The 19,217-nt window shown below is 37.5% G+C and overlaps 1 protein-coding gene across 1 annotated transcript in view; it reads left to right on the plus strand.

Moving 5' to 3' along the window:
- Positions 1-19,217, plus strand: part of LOC148674523 (transmembrane protein 230-like) — a 92,709-nt gene that overhangs the window by 34,942 nt on the left and 38,550 nt on the right. The window lies entirely within an intron of this gene.

Here is a 19,217-nt window from a genome sequence, read left to right on the forward strand (position 1 = left end):
CAGTTTGGAAAAAGTACTGAAAACTATTGCAATGAAACCTAAACAGTTTATTAGTTTTATTGTGCTTCAAGTATGACAATAGACTTGCATTGTCATTGCACAAACAGCGAAAACAAATTTCACAGTGTTTCAGAGCTGTTCTATGGATTATATTGTACTTTTCCAGTCCTCTGTAGTTCATTTATTTTAATTTTTTATTGCAGGCTGTGCTGAAATACAGTACCTGTAGATTGCTGTGTTGTGTAGGTGGGTGATTTGAGAGTAATACACATGAAAGCTCCATAGACTTTGCTCTGCTGTCTGTAATGAATGAAATCTCAAAATAGGCTCATGTCCCCTTACAATTGTTGAGGAAAACCCGAAATGAAGAAAAGCAAGGCAACCCCAGAGACTAGTTGTGTTGTTGTTGTTACCTTGAGTCCAAATGGGATATGGTCATTTTGTTTAAAGAAACATTGCTTTTCAGATGAAATGTTTGTGGCATTGAAGACAAGTGAAGATAGTTGTGATATGTCTGGGTCTGATGCAGTTAAGATTTTCTCAGGTGACAAAGTGGATGTCAGAGGAGTACCAGTAATTTTTACTTCTTGTTAGCAACTTTAATGTTTACTTGTTTAGCAGACACCCTTATAATAGTGATTCGCAACTGCCTATTATTAAATACAATAAGGGGCAATAGCTTAAACAAAATAGATAGAATCATATATCAAAGAAAATACACTAAATCACGAAGAATACAGTGTAACAGCATAAGGATAATACCATGCAGTAACAGACACAGTACATGAAAGCAGCATTGTACAGTAAGTATCATACTATAGGGTCTTGCTAATCCTAGTGAGGTAAAAACCTGTGGAAAATGTACTCAATTTTGATGGATTAATAGCTTTTTATAGCTGTTATTAAGAAGAAGAAAGTGTAGAAATCCTTAGGACTGCACTGGTAAATTCTATTTTCTTGGGTTTACTACACCATCTGCTTTTATCTCCTAGGTAAACAGGAGAATGACCCCTCCTCCTCATTTAGTGGCACGAAGGGAAAAAGGGGAGCCCTGGGTTCCCACTGCCTGTCATTGGTCTGCAGGGTCTTGGCTGCAGATGAGGCAGGGTATGTGTGTGTGAGTGTGTGACACAGCTCGCCTCTCTCTGAGCTGGGCTCCACAGCAACCTGCCTGGATTCTTTATTCAGCCTATGTGCAGTCATCCCTCCAGCAGACAGCTATTAGTGATTAGGATCACTGATCACTCTTCCTCTCTCTCCCTCATCTTTTCTCTATCCTTCACCATGGCTCTTGCGTTCTCCTTCTGTCTCCCTCCTCTTCCCTGCTCTCTTGCTTTCTCTCCCCCCACCTCTCACTGTTGTGCTCCGCTCTCCTCTGTTTACTGCCCTTTTGTGGTTCAAGGCCAGCATTGGGGTCTACTGGCCTCTGGCATTCCGTCCCTGTTATTCAAACGCCAACCTTGACACATGGAGGAGAGAAAGAGGGAGACTGTAAGGGGGAGGGGAGGGGGAGACACGAGCTGAACTGGAAAGACTGCAGCTATTAAATAGTACCTTGGGGGTTATTGTTTGTGATTTGAAATTATGTCTGCACCTACGCAATGACTGCCTCCTGCCTATTCTACTTACTTCTGTAGATACCTGGTGCTGCAGACACTATTAAATTCTTACTGAGAGTAGAACAAAGCCGGGAGATATCCTCACAGGAATAGAGGATTTAATCTTGTTTCCTGCTGGACTGAAGTCCTCTTTCTCTGATAACCTAATTTATGCAATACTAAGTCACTTGCTCTCAGCTTGCTTGGTAAGAAATATTGACTTTCACTGTTTTAAATACTGTGGTTCTGGTTTATTATCAAATTTAACTGAATTTTCTTTTGGTTCTACTTTTTTGGGTAGCACAGTGATGTGGTGGTTAGCATTGCTGTACCGCAACATTGGGGCTCTTGGTTGAATTCTGGACCTGAGGTGCTATCTGTGTGGAGTCTGTATGTTCTCCCCTTGTTTGCATGAGTTTTCTCTGGGGGCTCCTGTTTCCTGTAACAGTCCAAAGACATACTGGGAGTTAACTGGCTTCTGGTGTGAGTACTGTAAATGCCAGTCTGTATCTGTGTCTGTACCAGTGTCATGAGTCTGAGTGTATCACATCTCGTGCCTATTGCTTGCCTGATAGGCTTCCCCACAACCCTGAATTGGGTGAGGCAGTAAGAATTGGATGGATTAATTACATTTTTCTAATTGTATAATTTTAGTTTTTACCGCCTTTCAAATATCATTCTTCCTGATGTGACTGGTGTTCTTGGAGATGGTATGTAGCATACTGTATAACTGATACAGTAGTTTAAGGTAAAAGTTTTGTTATTGGTTCATTCCTGGTTCAAACTGCAGCTTTTCCATTGTCACACTGTGAGAAAATGGAACCTACTAGTACTCTCCTTCAGCTGAAATATAAAACTCAGATTCTATCATAAATGACTTTGCAGTAGCAATTTCAGATTAAAATTTCTGATTTTCCAACCTCTAGATGCTGATTTTGCATAATAGACTATCGCAGTAGCTGCAGTTTCACCTTTCCATTCCATCTGCCCAGCTTGTGAATGTACAGGAATTGAAAAATAAATGGAGAACACGCAATAGGTCTCAGATAATAGAACAAAATTTTTACCCCCAAAGGAAAATTTATCACCAGGGCAGGACTGGACTAAGTACTGACACAAATGACTTCAGTTAAGTGATTTGTGGTGCAGCTCAAAGAGTTGCAGGCCAAGTCTCACAAGCCATCCCTATATTCAGTCACTCTGTGTCTCTCCTCTCTGTCATCACGATTCTTTTTTTTCTTTTTCTATAAAAAAATCAGACAACAAAAAGCAAAAACAAAGAAATAAAACTCAAAAAAGCCTCCAGGAAGACTATCACCTCACAACGATCGAAATCCATTCATTTTTGCTGACAGTTGAGCAATGGACCATTGTTATCTGCAGTTTGAGTACTGAATAGTACAGTTTGGTTTTTTTTTAAGATAACATTTTACATTGCGTTTAAAATAGTTCAGTCAAACGTCCCTGTTTGCATGGTTTCTTTTGTGTTCTTTCTATTTTTGTCGAGAAAGCCTTGATCTCCATGACAAGCCCTTTTTCCTATTGATCCTTATCTTCTTAAAATAAAGAATCATCAACTTGTTGAAATTATTCTGGTAATAAAACAATCTTCAGCACTGAATAGCTCTGGTCTCTGCATTATAGTGGGTCCTGCATTGGCAATGTTTGATTGCTGCAGACTAGTATCTGAGTAGTTTATATTCAGTGTGTACTTTTTTGCAAACACATGAAGTGAGGTTTTTAAAAAGAAGCCAGCTTTTTCAGCTCAGGCTGACTATAATAAACAGTATCTGTGTGCATGTGTAGGGGTACTAAAGATCTACTCACAATATAGGATTTGAAGTTCATTATTAGCTTTCTCTTTTCGTGAAAAATGATGCTGAAAATCGCCACATTTGTTGTGGAAAGGAAAGTCCACACATACCACCCTGTCAGAGCTCTAGATGACATTTAGATAGCAATAGCCTCCACTTAAAAAAGAGAAACCAAGCTGCTGTTTGGTAAGAGCCTTGTAGAAGAAGGAAATTAGACCAACAAACTGTTGCCATATTTTTAACTAAGGCTTCATTAGTTTTAATGAATAAGGAAACAGAACTTCTGGCTGTGCAAGTCCCAGAGATAATGGATTTAAATTGAAGTCAAAGCAGAAAGCATTTTCATTAGAGTAGTTATACAGATACTATAGTGGAAACCCCTGAATAGAAACAAAAATGAGAAGAAACATTGGAGTGATTCTTTTCCACCTGGCATGTGACTCTCGTAGCTTTCTCATAAGCGTTTTCACAAATCAGAACTATATGTTACAGTTTGACTTTAAGCACCACAACATAAATGAACCAGAGAACAAAAAACTCCACATAAAAGCTACAGTGTAATTTGCCCTTATCATAGACACAAGAGTCTCAATGCATGCTGATGGAGTGCCTTGAAGTGGGCAAACAGATCATGGTTTGACAGGGAAGCACACAAGTTTGTTAGAGTTCCTGTCTGGCATTGGGCTGTCTTAGTCACATGGTTACACTGAAAAAATGTCCTGTTAATATAAGTGCCACTGGCCAGTGCTGTACATTATAAAGCACTATAAAATTGCTTACATTGAAGTGTTGTCCATATTGCAAAAAAGAGAGAACCTCAGGGCACTTTTTGCAAGAGAAGAATTATTAATCTTTGTGTCATGTATCAAACGTAATGCATACTACAATTTTAGTCTGCCTGCAATACAGTAGCTCTCTAATTTAGGTGAAAATCAGTTCCATACCCCTCCTCTGAATATTAAGTGTGTAATTACAGGTTCATTTGGGATTGTAGTGGGTGGCATTTTGGGTCCTAATGCAATGTTTACATTTGCATTTATTCATTTGGCCAATGCTTTTATCCAAAGTGACTTAGAATCTCAAGATGCAAATGGTGCATGTAACCGTAGCATAAAAGCACAAAAAACAGTAAGTGCAGCATTAATTAAAGGCTAGAATGTCGCATACTGCTACAATGTTTCACTTCTGTTTGTCAGACATTAAATAGTAGCATAACGGTATAGTTATTGTTAGGGTTAACAAGTTTTGCAACAAGTTTTGGAGTGTAATGCTGTATAATAAATCACTGATTACTCAGCTCATACCTCCTGTCCTCTACAAAAAGTAAATGTTCAAACAATTAGTGTCTGTGATTATGTCATTAAAATAAATGATAAAGACAAATGAGCCAGTTCTAGAGATGACCATGCTTACCAAGCCATGACCTTACCTCCACCAAGCTTCAGATTGTACTTGAAAATATTCATTTGAGCCAGGACGGATGTTTTATGGACAGTTGAGACTAAAATAAAACTTTAGCAAGATGACAAAAGGATATGTTGTAGAGAAATAAATGGAGTGCAGATGTTTCAAAGAGTTCCACCTCATCTGTGAAGAACAGTGGAGGTAATGTCAGGCCTGGGCTAAAACTGATTTGCTTGTTTTTATTCATGATGTAACTAATGATGGCAGCAACAGAACAAAGCATCTCATAACACAAAGAGTATGGTAAGCTCCATGATGTCATGTAGTTATTGCCTCAAAGGGGTATGAAACCAAGTATTGACTTTTACAGTCTGACATTTACTTAAAGTGTTCTAATACTTAAGGCTAATGGAAATCATTGGGTTGCACATGTTTTTGTTTTAAAATAATAATCTAACGTATGCATGTAAATACACCAAAATAAAACATATTATATTTTAGTTCTTATTCATATTAATTTCATGATCATAAATACAAATTGCTTGTTTATAAAGGGAAAAATCGCTGGTTTTAACGTTGCTGTCTCTATACTTTTGCACAACTCTGAGCTTTGATCAGCAGTTTGAACTACAGTTTAAGCCACACCGCTGAACACTAGAACTCTGAAGAAGCCCTAATAAATGTCAGACCTGCTAATCTGAAAGGCTGGTTTCCTCAGGCTACTGATATGAACACTGCTTACACCCTTGCAAGAAGAAATCCCCATAAGAAGCTTGTTATAAATTTTACAACTGAACTACGGTATATAATTCAGTCATTTCTTATAGCTCAAAAACTGGAGATCCTAAGTGTCTTAACCTGAGAAAACTTCAGTGCATAATGACAACTTGAGAACTGGACATCATGGTTTATGGTTCTTAACAGAGAGATGAATCACCCAAGCTTTGCATGCTTGGGTAAGAACAGACAGGGTGGGTTTCAATCAACCAGGTCTGGCTTTTTTGGAACATTCAGGCATTTGTAAGTTAGCAGTGGTATCAGTGAGAGATTTGCCATTCCTCCAGTCAACGCAAAATCCCCTGTTTGGCAACACAGAACTTGTAGTATGTTGCTTATTGAATGATTCTGGTCAGTGTGTTTTAGGAGGGTGAGTCTCTGAGTCTCTGTTCTCATTATGTATAATTTACAATTGAGAGGGTAGAGAAGGAAAGTTGAGAATTCTAGAATTATTTAAAAAAAATGTTTCTGTTAAAATATTCTTCATATAACATTAAAATAGAAAAAAAAGGCCTAAAACTGGTTATTCTTCAGGTGGTTATTTCAGAAAGGTATCTGCATGCTCCCGTGTTCTCGTGTTGGCTTAAAAGAAGAAATTGGACCAAATCAGTGACAAAATATGTAAATTAAACAAGAGCACAGTGCTACCATGAGAAAAGGGCACGTCAGTAATAGAGTCAGTCACAGCTCAAATATGTGAAAAAGAACATCCGCAATCTTCCCATCACGTGGAAGCCATCATTCTCAGCCCTGCGGGCACCTTGTCAGGACCTCCAGAAGAGCTATCGGCTTAAACTGTTAATTAACTAAGCTATACTGTAGGATCTGCTTAGGCAGGGTGAAGAAGTCGAGTAATTTTTTACTTGTTTTTAATCAATTTCTCCAGCCAGAAAAAACATTTTGCTGCAGATTGTCAAATTAACTAGGTGCGAGGAGAAGATATGATGAGACACAGTTCCATGCAAATCTGCAGTACCCTGCCAGTGTTCCAGAATATCTCTAGCTGGGGTGCGTTGGGATTCCATAAAGTCTGCAGTTTTCATTGATCCAGTCCTTGCTCTTAATATATGTACCTACTACAAATGAATTAATTTCTGGGATATCCAAATAACTGTGATCATTTCACCCATGGCTTAAGCTGGCAATGACTTAAAGAGACCTGCAAACCTTCCAGGACAGCGTCTCTCTTGGAGCAAAGCCATGCATCACTGATCCAAAAGCTTAATGCTGCCAGAAAGAAAAGGAAACGCCTCTGGCTGTGTGTACTCTGCCAGAGTAAAGCCTACCGCTCATTTTCCCAAAGCAAGAAATTTAACAATCAATTAGAAATTGAATTGATCTGTTCATGTCTGAAACGTGACCCTACAAACTAACTCAATGTACAGTATTCATTTCATCCTCTCCACTATACCCCTTTTCATATTATGTGGGGAGAGAGGGACCAGCAAGCAGGTTCACTGATCTAACAAGTTAATTACCCAATATCATAATTTAAATTTAAATATTACCTCTTTAAATGGAAATACATATACCCCCCTGATTGTCATTTAATATTTACTGTATGTTTTATCATTTGTTTTCTTATTTTCTGAAATGAGCAGTGGAGTGAAGTGAAGCAACTTTACAGTGGGTGTAAAGCAATTAGTTTCAAGTTTTGTGGAGCTAGGGAGATACATGAGCTTGTTTCATCACCTTTTGACATCTGTGAATTAATTAAGAAACAAATGTGAGAAAACTAAATCCAGCTTTAAACGGAGACAGAGAGGACAGAAATAACTTGAAAACTGGCAGCCCTGTCTATTTTTTTTCTTTTGTGAAGCCTTCATTCATTGCGAATGTGGCTATAATTTTCTTTGAAATAAAAATGCAGTTGAAAGTCCAGATATTTAATTTAAATTGAAGTAAGTCCTGTGTTTGTGGCTTGTTGGCTTATCACATTTAATGAAAACATGTTGATTTGTCAAATATTGGCACATATTAGTATGAGTAGAGGAGGGTCGTTTATATAGAAAGAAAATATATTACAGTCGGAGAGACAGGTTTAAGGTCAGAATAATGAATCAATATATTCAATGAAGCTGGCCAAAGTGCTCACATTCTTCGTAGTGTTTGTACAAGCCAAATTCTGATATTCATCAACCCAAAAATAATTCTGTGCTCAGACATCTCAACATCTAAACTTGTTAAATTAGACTTCTATACAGTACGGTATGTCTCTTCATTTGATATTTGCTGGTTTTAATATGCTTGGCTTAAGGATTTCTCTGTTTAACCATACAGTATAAGTAACCTGTCTTTGTTATATATTATCTATATAATATTTTAATTTCTATATGATTATTATGTCCTGCAGTTTTGCTATGTTTAAAGTTAGAATATAAAATTCCTAAGGTAACCTCTGAAAGTTAAATTAAAAGCTTCTCATTTCAAAATGGAAATTTAATGATAAGGAAACTATTAACAAGTGTATGAGTTCTTGCGTATGTAGTTTCAGTCATTGCTGACAATGTTGGTTTTATTTGGTTTAAAATGCCCCTCATTGATGTAAATGGATACATCTTGAACTTTATTTTTTTTCTTTATCCTTGATCCCCTTAATACCTTCAGAACATTCTTGGTTTGTTAAAAGTATTTATGGTGACAGCATATAACTATTGCATTAGTTATTTCTAAAGTAATAATAAATACAGGCTGTATATCATTTTAGTATTTTCCTCAGAGCCCTTGGTACTGTATAACACATTAAATTACTTGACAGTACTGATTGTATACACAACAAACATTTTGTATTTGCATATTATCTTTTGAACACTTCTGTAAGTTGTGAAGGCAGCTATGTCTTGTAGATGTACATGTAGTATAAGATATTTTTGGAGTATGTATTTCACTGTGGATAAACGTGCAAATTTAGGTTCTGTTCAGTCTTGAACAGAAGAAACTGATCTTTCATTTTACTCTGGAAGCTGATGCAAATAATCAAAATACTAATTCCCACTCAACAATAAATGCAGGACCCAAGAGCACATGTGGGATTTTTTAATTTTGAGGAAGTGCATTTAGGACAGCACATAGAAAACATTACATTACACAAAGTGTCTAGAATGAATTATCTTATCATTTTGTTGAAGATCATTCTTTGATTTTTCAAGGAATGCTTAGATAAGATCTTAGATGATTCCTCAAGGAATGACTGGATAACTCTTAGATAAAAAAAATCAATTGTTTTACCCAAAAATAATTTATGTAGAGTAATTTCATTTTTAATTTATCTGAGGATGAAGAAGGCATTGACTCTCCTCACACATAACAATTAATCTTTGTGCTTTTTTTCTAAACATACTTTTAGATTGAAACACAGCTTAATTAAAAATTGCAAGGAAAAAATATGTGGCTCATCGTACTGAATGGTTAAAATATCAGCTTTTAAGTAAAATATATTCTCATCCATTACAAAAAGGAAAAAACAAGACTGTCATGCAAAACAATATATTCAGAGCAGACAGAACTAATGTTATGTGGTAAAATTGGCTGAAGGCAATTGGCTCACTTCTTTAAAAAATATGATTTTATGGTGCTATTAAACTGAAATATCCCCTTCCAGAATGAGGGAAACTATAAAGTTCTGTATGGATATAGGGGCTATAGGACTAGAATGTCTTTCACCACCAAAATAAATTTATGATTTATTGCTCAAAAGTCTGTTGACTTGGATGGAAGTGGAAAGCCTTTACATAAAAATCTCCCCTTTTCCAATGGTGGGAAAATAGCATTCTTTTAATTCTGCAGTGGGTAATCTGGATGTTTACCTTGGACACCCACAAACCCAAATGAGGAAGGTTATTTTCCTTGACCTTCTGTCAGGAAAAATATTCTTCCCCTTACATGAATTAAGGGGCTTACCTTAAGCATCACCCTTGAAATACATTGCTGTACACAAGTCTTAGGCGCTTACGACATGATCAGGAGCCAAAACATGCCATTACACGTAGCCAAAACACATGAACTCTGAAACTCAAACCAGAGGATACAAATGGAAGCTACAGAACTGCACTGAAAACCAAGAACAGGAAGTACTTTTTGTTTTATTGAAGCCAAAACCCTGGTTTCATTCAAGACTGGATAAGACCCTAAAATCAATTTTAAGATCATTTACTACTACCTACCAAATGGGCTAGATGGGATGCATGGCCTCCTCTTATTTGTGAGCTTTCTTATTTTTTTTAGCATCAACAGATTACACAAAGCTTCCACTGGTGTTTAATTGTAATAAATTCACCGTTATGAGTGCATTTTGCACGTTTTAACGCACATTAATCAACGTCTTCAAAAACTTCATTGGAACAATTCAAAGTAAGCTGCACATGGACAGTCAATGTGAATTAGCCAATCCATCACTTTCACCAATCAAATCTAATTTGATTACTTTAGGTGAACCTGGTCATTAGCATCATTGGTTTGCTCCTCTAGATATCCATAGTGTTAAAAGGCAGCTTTTTGTTCCACAAAATATATATCTATCAGGATGAACTGTTATCTAAAAACAGATAACAGTGCAGTTTAAGATTGTCATATAATGACTTTATGCATAAAAAAGAAAAAAAACTGAGTCAATAGAGCAGAACAATGTAAAATGTCTAAGACATTCACAGAGAAGAGTATTATTGTATTATGACATGGAGGAAGTGAGATGTTTTGCTTCTTGAGATAATGTGCTAGAACAGACAACAGCATTAAGAGCTGCATTGAGTGTATTTGAAATAAGTTGTGACAGCCATGAACAGTGTTTACGTACCATTATGTCTTGTGCCTCTCAGGGTTTTGTGCATCATTGATCAAACAGGGGAACTGCAGATCTATTACTGTGTGATAATGTAGCCCAAATGAGGTGCAAGCACATGACTAAGTAATTTTCAAGTCCATTATCACAGACACAAACACTGAAGGCTCATTTCATGATTCCTGTTCGATAGAAGCACGGAGGGGTGTGACTAAAAGTGGCACACATTTTGGAAGGCTGACTGCACTTGAGTATCTTAATTTTTGCTCCTGGGTTATGCAAGCTGGCTGCCGTGCAGATTTGCACGGTGACTGTATTAACGGTGACATAATAACATAAAGGTTATGAAGGAGAAGAGGTCATCAGGCATATCTAGCTCATTTGGGTACCCCATGCTAGTTGTTGTAGCCAATTAGTTCTAGTTGTTGCTGATAGCTGATTGAGGCAAGAATCTCATCCATCTGGTTTATGCTAGAGCATGATGATGAGCAAATCTTAGAATTTTATTCATGGCCTATGAATAGCATCTCTTGTTTATTTACATTCAGTTGGTAGAATACCATCAAGTTCTTAAGATTTATCTATGGTATTTCTAGTACATGCAACCACTATGCCTCTAATACTGTACTACTATTATTTAATATGGAACTACTGTACTGCATGTATTTCCTCAGCTGGAGGTATGGTGTTGATTTGTCCTTTTGGGGAACAGCTGAAGTTAAATATATTCAATACACAAGACACTTTCCTTTCTGCTTACATCATCAATACATTTCCCATTATTGTCCCAAATACTTTTCACTTACAGTAATCTTTTACTGTTCTCTGGCTCTTGAAATAAAGCAGCTGTTTAAGCTTCCATTGCCAAACTGCATTATTTTTCATTTCTCTCTTGGCCTTGCCCAATATACATTTTACCTGTGGTTGCAATACATTGTATTCATCTTATTTTAAAATGACGCTTTTTTAAGCATTTTGTAAATTTTCTTTCTTCGTTTTTAAATCACTTTATTAAATCCTTTGTGTCACTGCTTTCTGGCCTCTGATTTATTTACTCTTGGAAAAATTCTATTATGTGGTTCAAACAGAATATCTTTGTTTCTACCCATTCTTTACTAATTCCATATCTATCCTATTTTATTCTGCTTCCTGAGCTCTGCCCCATTCGTTCATAATTGGTTTTCCTGAAATTGTACATCTTTGATCTGGATTTTACCTGAACAGTTTCAGTTAGGATGTGGCAAGCAGAGCTGATCCTAGTTGTCTCGCTAACAGGCTGATGAACCAAAGAGCAGAGTGAAGGCCATGAACGAGGAGATGAACGAAGACTGACAGGGATTGCCGAAGCAGGATGGGGAGTGAAGGTCAACAGAGTTGCTGAAGCAGGATGGAAAGTGGTTAGAGATGGGACTGATCTGTGAAAAACGATGAATATAGCTTTCTAGGCTGATCCATACAGGGTGGCTAAACTGCCATGCAGAATTACGGGTGAGGAGTGTAGAAATATTTCACCAGGCTGGTACTTGGTGAAAGCAACAGGCTATAGACAGGCAGAGAAGGTTCAGGACAGACAGGAAATCTTTCAGGCAGGATTCAGGCTGAGATATCCAACAAGTGTAGGGTATATAAACCCTGTTCTGCCACTGATCCAGTGCTCTGATGAGAGCATTACCCAGTTTGGAAGGTAACTCAATGATAGAGCACTGGATCAGTGGCAGAACAGGGTTTATATATCCTGGGTTTGTTGGTATTGGCACCCATTAATTTGAGGCCGATGGTTTGGAACTATCAGCCCATGCAAGTCCGAACAGCCCTGGGAAGTGTTCAATTCCACGTGCAAATGCGCCCAGTTGTCGGAGGTGACTGAAGACTGCAAACTCTCTCTCGCACGTGCATAACTGTTTCAAATTATGCCTCAAAGCACACCTTATATTAATCATAGCTCCCCAGTTGTTCTCTAACCTCTGCTTTATCTTGATTGTTTGGAAAGGCTTGATCGATACAGACATCCCTCTAGTAGGTGCTCTGACAAACTGAGTAAGGAGCAATCATTATTCACATCATATATTTCAGTTTCTGCAGCTGACATTCCTATTGATTTTCCTAGTCTTTATGAGAATAGATCAATCTCACGTGAACACTGCTTCTTCCTTTATATGTATGTTATTAATTTCCTTATACAGTTAAATTGTAATTATTATCATAATTTGTTGGTCTGCAAGCTTTCTCCTAACATGGTGCATTATGAGTATTTTTGTAATTATGGTGAATGTGTTTCATCCTTAAAAGTTTGAGCATTCACATCTTGATTAAGAATATTCAGTTTAATAATGTGTATCCATCATATGTAATTCACAAAATGACACATAAAGGAAAGAGGGTGAAAATTTTTCAAGGCACTTTAGATGGAGGGATCCTTGATTCATCTAGGTTAAGTTCCAGTGCTTGAGTACTATTTTTTTACGTTTAGTACTAGAATGCCCTACACTCTTCCATCTTTCCTGTCTCTATCATCACTCTCCATTAAGTATGTTTATTCGATTCTGGTTTCATTACAATTGCCTGATAGTAGTTTAGTTTTGCTGTTAATATACTTGACTATATTTATTACACACCATTAATTATACTTTACTTGGTTGTCTGTAATATTTAAATACTGGCGCTGCTCCATGAAAAATGCAGGGCTATATTAAATTATCATCCATCCATCCATTCTCTAACCACTTTATCCAACACAGGGGCGCAGAGCCTATTCTGACCAGCAAAGGGCACAAGGTGGGATACACACTGAGTGGGATGCCAGTCCATCACTGAGGCACACACAGACACACACTCACACCAGGGCCAATTTTCCCAGAAGCTAATTAATCTATCATTATATCTGATTGTGGGAGAAAACAGGAGCACAGAAGAAAACCTACTCAAAGAGAAAGAGCACATACAAACTCAATGCAGATATCACACTAGGTCCAGAATTGAACCCAGGGCCCCAGCTCTGCAAAGCAGGAGTAGTACCCATTGCACTACTCTGCAACAAACTTAAATCATCATGATTCTGTAATTTAAAATTGTTTTCTGATTTATTGCCTTTTCTTAGTGTAGCCCTTCTCAGTCCTCTTGACCACAACCATATAAATAAATATTCATAGGTAAGAAGCCTGGGTTTTGGCAATGGAGATGTTTTTCTATATGGAAGAGGTACTGTATTTCAGGTCACACTGAAGTTCTGTAGAAAGGGTATCATTAACAGTTCACTGGGGTATGGAGACATGTGTTTGTCAGGGAGAGTGAAGGGTGCTGTGAATAATTTCTATCACCGCTTTACATGATGGACATTACTGACTAAGTTCAAGGAATAGTGAAGAGTAAATTACTGTTCTGGTATGAAAGGAGCGTGATGCATAAATAAGTGTGAAGAAGAGTCAGGTTATCTTCTAAAGTTCTGTGTATGACAAAATATTTTTCATAACATTTGCAAAACATGATATTCTAAAGCAATGTGATACATTTTCTCAGTGAATCACTCAGTTCAGCTCATTGTATTTTCCTAAGTCAGCTATGCTCATTTTACAGCAGGGTTGACTTTTGCTCTTTCATTTTTTTTTTTTTTATTATGGTGTCATAAGCCATATACTGTAATCACATGTCATGGCATCAGAATCAAATCCTAGAGCACCTCAGTTTTCTTTGTTGTAAGACTTTTCAAAATGTGTACAATGACTAATTGCAATAAGAGAAGACGTTTTTGTGGGCCACACAACCGTCCATCATTTCCCCAGAATGATGCACTTTCATAATCACTTTGATAATACATCCTACGTTGTAGGATTGGTGCCAGTAGTACCTGGGGCCTCTCAATAAGAGGAATCCATTCTCAGTGATCTGTTCAATGGCCACATCTTGCTTACAATCACATGAAGATTTACTGCATTGACCAGTACATCCTTCAGAAACAAAATAAACAGGTTAATGTGCTTTTCCTTAAGAAGGAAGATTTAAATACCATAAAGTGTACAGTACCTGGTACAACACTGACCATCGAGGCTGTGGCCTACAAAAACCTTTGCAAAGCTTGAGTGGAAGTTTATCAGAGCGTGGAATTTCATTTCCTAAGGTAAGAGCTGTATTCAGGTTAGGTCAAAAAGTTATTGAAGCAAACGGTAGACATAGCTAGTCCTGAAACTGTGGCTCCTTTGACAGCCATTGTCTAAAAAAGATGTGTTCATATTTACATTGAATCAGAATGAAAGTGCTTGCAGCCTAAACAATGAAGTCCAGAAACGTAGTTTGAATTGCTATTGAAGACAAAACCATCAGAATGCTTCTACACCATGTTTCTGTTGATGTGTACATGAAATAATAATTGTGCAACAACTTTTCAGATAACTGTTTATTAAGAGTGGGCTTGCAGTCACAGACCTAGAATGTAAAGCTCGGTGAAATAGACGCTCAATTATATTAAACGCTTTTATTCAGCAACATACAATTCTGTGTGGGAATATCAGGGCTTCTGATTAAGTGTGTGAAAAGAACAAACTTGTTTATCAGTGTGATGACAGCTAAGCCCTTCAAGAGAAGTCTGGCCAGATTCCACAGTTTGTGCCCTTTACAGATTAATGGCATTGAAAAATGTGGCAAATGACTCACTTACTGGGCATACGCAATAAAAATAATGTACACAAAGCAAATGTTCACTGCTCCTCGCCTCCTAATCACCAGTTCTATATTGATATCATGAGGATAATTCAATTAATAATACAATGTAATTCGTATACTTATATGTCTTCATGTACTGTATGTATACTGTACAGAAAACTGTGAAATCAAAAATACAACTAAATTATACACTAAAACCTCGCAGTGAAAATACAGGTTTTGAAGCAAAATGTGAAACTTTTGCTGGTCTCTGTAATGGTACTGCATGAGAAGACTCTAACTTTCAGAACCCAGGCATTATGTGGAGTTTGAAGAGTGGGAATTATTACTCATGCAATAGCTACATTACTTAAAATAATCAAAAAGCTGTTTGGAACATTTATTGTAACTCAATTGTTTTACAGTTTTTCAGTTAAAAGCACTTTTTCCCAGCACAGGTAAAACAATTGTTAGTACCATATTTATTTTTATATTTTGTTTTTACTTACCTCTCTTTGAACTTGTTGCTCTTTCTATTCCTTATAATTATTAGCATAATTGGTCCAGCTTTAAAGTTGATAAAGTCTAAGGCTTGTGATTCACAACATACAAACTTCATTACCAGAAGGGATTGGTAGAGGGAGCAGTCTTAACACGGGAGAGCAATAATAGTTACAGTATAGTGACATGTGCTTTCTCTTAAATGTAAACATGGAAAACTACAGGCCATAGCTAACTGCTGTGTTTTAATTCTTAAATTTCAAAGATAAGTATTTGTTAAAAGAGCAATAGGACTTCCCAGCCCACCAAATTAAATGCCTTAATTAATCATAGCATGAGTAAGACAATATTGTGTTGAATTAAAAGTTAATTACGTGGGATAAACTTTGGAACACTTAATTCAAAATAGTATCTATTGCAGTATCATGCAAAATGCATTAGAATAAATGGATACAAGATGGAGTTCATTTTCATTTTCTAGTACTGTATATGCGGGTCCTACCAAAGATACATGGACAACAAGTTGAAAAATTGTCCCTTTTATTCATGATCCTGAGATCAATATGAATGGTAAGTATATATTTTTTATTTTTGTTATTTCATGCAAATGTTTGTTTACATCATATTAGAACTAAAACACTCTATTTTGTGTGCAACAACTGATCACAAATATTGGAATACAATCGCACTAGGTAAATGTCAGAGTATAAAAGTCAATATTTGGTTGCATTAGCTCACCAGAGTGTAATCTTTTGGGATCCTTTGCTGCAGCAACTTTGACTTATTATTCTTATAGATCATTTTGATGGTTATTCCTGGACTTCAGGCTTTGTTCAGCATGTAAGATGCATGCTCAATTGGATATAAATGTGGAGATTGACTTTTCTAGCCTAAGTTTTTCTCCTTTTTTCATTTAATGATCTCCTTGGTTGCACTGGTTGTATTCATTCGTTGCTGCATGGTGAAGTGCCACCCAATAAGTATAGAAGCATTTTCTTGTACAAGAATAGGCAAAATGGTTCTGTAAACTTTAGAATTCATTTCATTGTTGCCATCATTAATCATCAGTCCATTGCAGTGGATGTCAGTGGGGCACATTCTTCCAGTTAAGCAATCTGTATTCAATATTTTATATACCCTTAAAGTCCAATACTTATTATGAATCCACACAACAGGGGATGAATTGGAAGATTTTAACTATACAGTTCTCCATCTTGTATACACTTACACTTTTTTTTTACTTTAATTCTTTTTTTCTGTTTTCGTTTTCTTTTTTAAAAAACTGTGCTTCTTTTTTATTTTTGGTAGAGTGATTTTGATACAGACCCATGAGTTCTCTGGACAGGGATTATCTTTTATTATCATATTATCTTTTACGGTAATTCTTATCTATAGGCTGGGAATACATTGCAATACATACTCAATCGCATCACTGTCTCAGGAAAAAGAGTGCTGACTGCAAACAACATCAGACTGACTCTTTTTTCCTCTACCAGATAACATGCCTATAGTGGGGTGCTACAAAGCTCTTACTTTAGCAACGCATTCATTACTGGAGTTCGATATGGAGTTTACAATTTCAGCATACACACTAGCTTTCTGAAATTTAACTTGTACTTTACATTGTAAAGGACTAGGCACAACTTAAAACAGCTCAGTGGGGCAGTTTTATTTCATGGCTTGTATATACCTGCCAACTCAAAAAGAGGAGCACCATGGAAATCAACCAGGTCTTAAAAAGGCTTAAGAAATGTCTGCTTGCTCCAGATGGGCACTGCTTTTACTAGATTTTTTACAAATAACACAACTGCCTTTTATGGTTCAGATTTGAAAGATATTTAACATTCATTGACGTGAACAGCTTCTCAATGTGAAATTATAACATCCCAAGCCCCTGTTTTTACTTGGGCAAATTCTTCCTAAGGGCTCAGGTTCTGGGTAACACTCATAGCATTGGTCTGCTCTACTTTACTACTGTACTTTAATTCCCTTAGCTTTTTGAAGAAGACTGATTAAGGTAGGCACGGCTTTGTGCAGCTCCCCATTCACTGGAGCAAAATCAAAGCTTAGCACTTGCCTTTTAGTTTGGCTGCAGATTTTACTCTCTGGATGGGCTGGTATTTTTATTTCCTCATGCAACCCACAATGCTCACCTGGGTACCTGAATGAAGTAAAACACTGATTGAGAAACCATCCCTATTGCATGTGAGCTGTACCTAAGCTGATCTGAACATCTGAGATATATCCACAAGCAAGGAGAGGCATGATGGCATGGGCTATTTGAAGTTTGTCTTCTGGACAGAGAAGAGGTGGGTTCTATCATATACCTTCACCTATCTTTACTGACAACCATGTTACATGTATGGTCATTGGTCAATGAGTCAGCACCTGCAAATGAGTGAAGCAACATGTTTGTTTTGTGCGATGACTGTTACATGAAGACAAATAAGACAGAGCAGGTGGTTCATTTAGGCTTGTAGTCTTCCTCTTGACAGAATTATGTTTCATAACATCACATTACCCTTTCTACAAGGCTTGGTAATCAAATGCAGACTTCTGTATTTTCTTCAGATCAAAAATACCCCACAGTTTGTACAGCTCAAAAGGCAGCTTATTGAAATAAAACAATTCTGACATTCTGTATGAAGAAATTATTTTTGCTCTAGTATTTCTTGCATCTCAATTATTACATATCATTGAGAAGACAGCAACCTCCCTAAACCTTCAAAACTTCAAACTATATTTACAGTTATATAATTTTCAGCAATTTCACCAGGCAAATTAGGACTAAAGTGATCTTATTTTTCTCTAATATTCAGAGCAACACACGTGTCACATGTGTAGCGGCGAGGCTTATTAATAAGAAAGAGTTAAGTGTTCTGAGCTTTCCCAAATGGTCCCATCTCAGTTAATCTCTGTGGTGCAGCCACAGAGAAACTATTCATGCAGGCTGATTTAAGGTTTACTTTGATAAGGTTTCCTAGGACAGCTCCCAAAGGGGGATGCACTTAGCTAAGCCTGGCTATCATGATCAATGGTCATCCATTGGCGCCTATCTGTCTAGGGAGTGCCAGATGGACATCTGGACTGCATTCCTAAGTGTCAGGAGTAAGTGACTCATATCTCACCTTGATCAACCAATCAGGGACTGGTAGGGCCGAGTAACCCACGTGGGACTCTGATGCCCATGGAACTTTCAGCCAATCAATGAGCTGAAGTTCCTCCAGGTAAAAACAGGCAACACAGAGAGCCTGAGAGATTCAGTAAGATTGTGGAATTCTGTGGACTTTTCTAAAGGGAATTCCAAGGAGAATTCCAGGGCAGGACGGCCCAGGAGCAGAAGGCTCCCAAGGGCAGGACATTCTCGCAGCGCGCCTCCTGACCATCCTGAGACTCAGCCCGGACAACCACGGAACGGCCAGTGTGTCCGAGTGCCAGAACTTTCCTTTGTTCTAAGAGTCTAGAGCGGAGGTTGCCAGAGAGTAACCAGAGGATCCACCCGAGGTTAGCACCAGCAGCAGGCCTCGTGAACAGGTCAGAACTGTGGACAGCTGAATCACTATTCAGAACTAGCTCTTCATCAGGAACGAACCGGTCCTCTTCCTGACTTGCTGGGACCCACAGTCATCTTTTCTCCTGTGCACAAACTGTGCTAGTTAAAGCCAATACTAACTAGCCGGTCAGTGAACATCTGCAGCGCACCGTCGCAAG

The sequence above is a fragment of the Lepisosteus platostomus genome, chromosome 3 (genome assembly GCF_059453375.1).
Source record: "Lepisosteus platostomus isolate fLepPlt1 chromosome 3, fLepPlt1.hap1, whole genome shotgun sequence".
NCBI classification, from domain to species: Eukaryota; Metazoa; Chordata; class Actinopteri; order Semionotiformes; family Lepisosteidae; genus Lepisosteus; species Lepisosteus platostomus.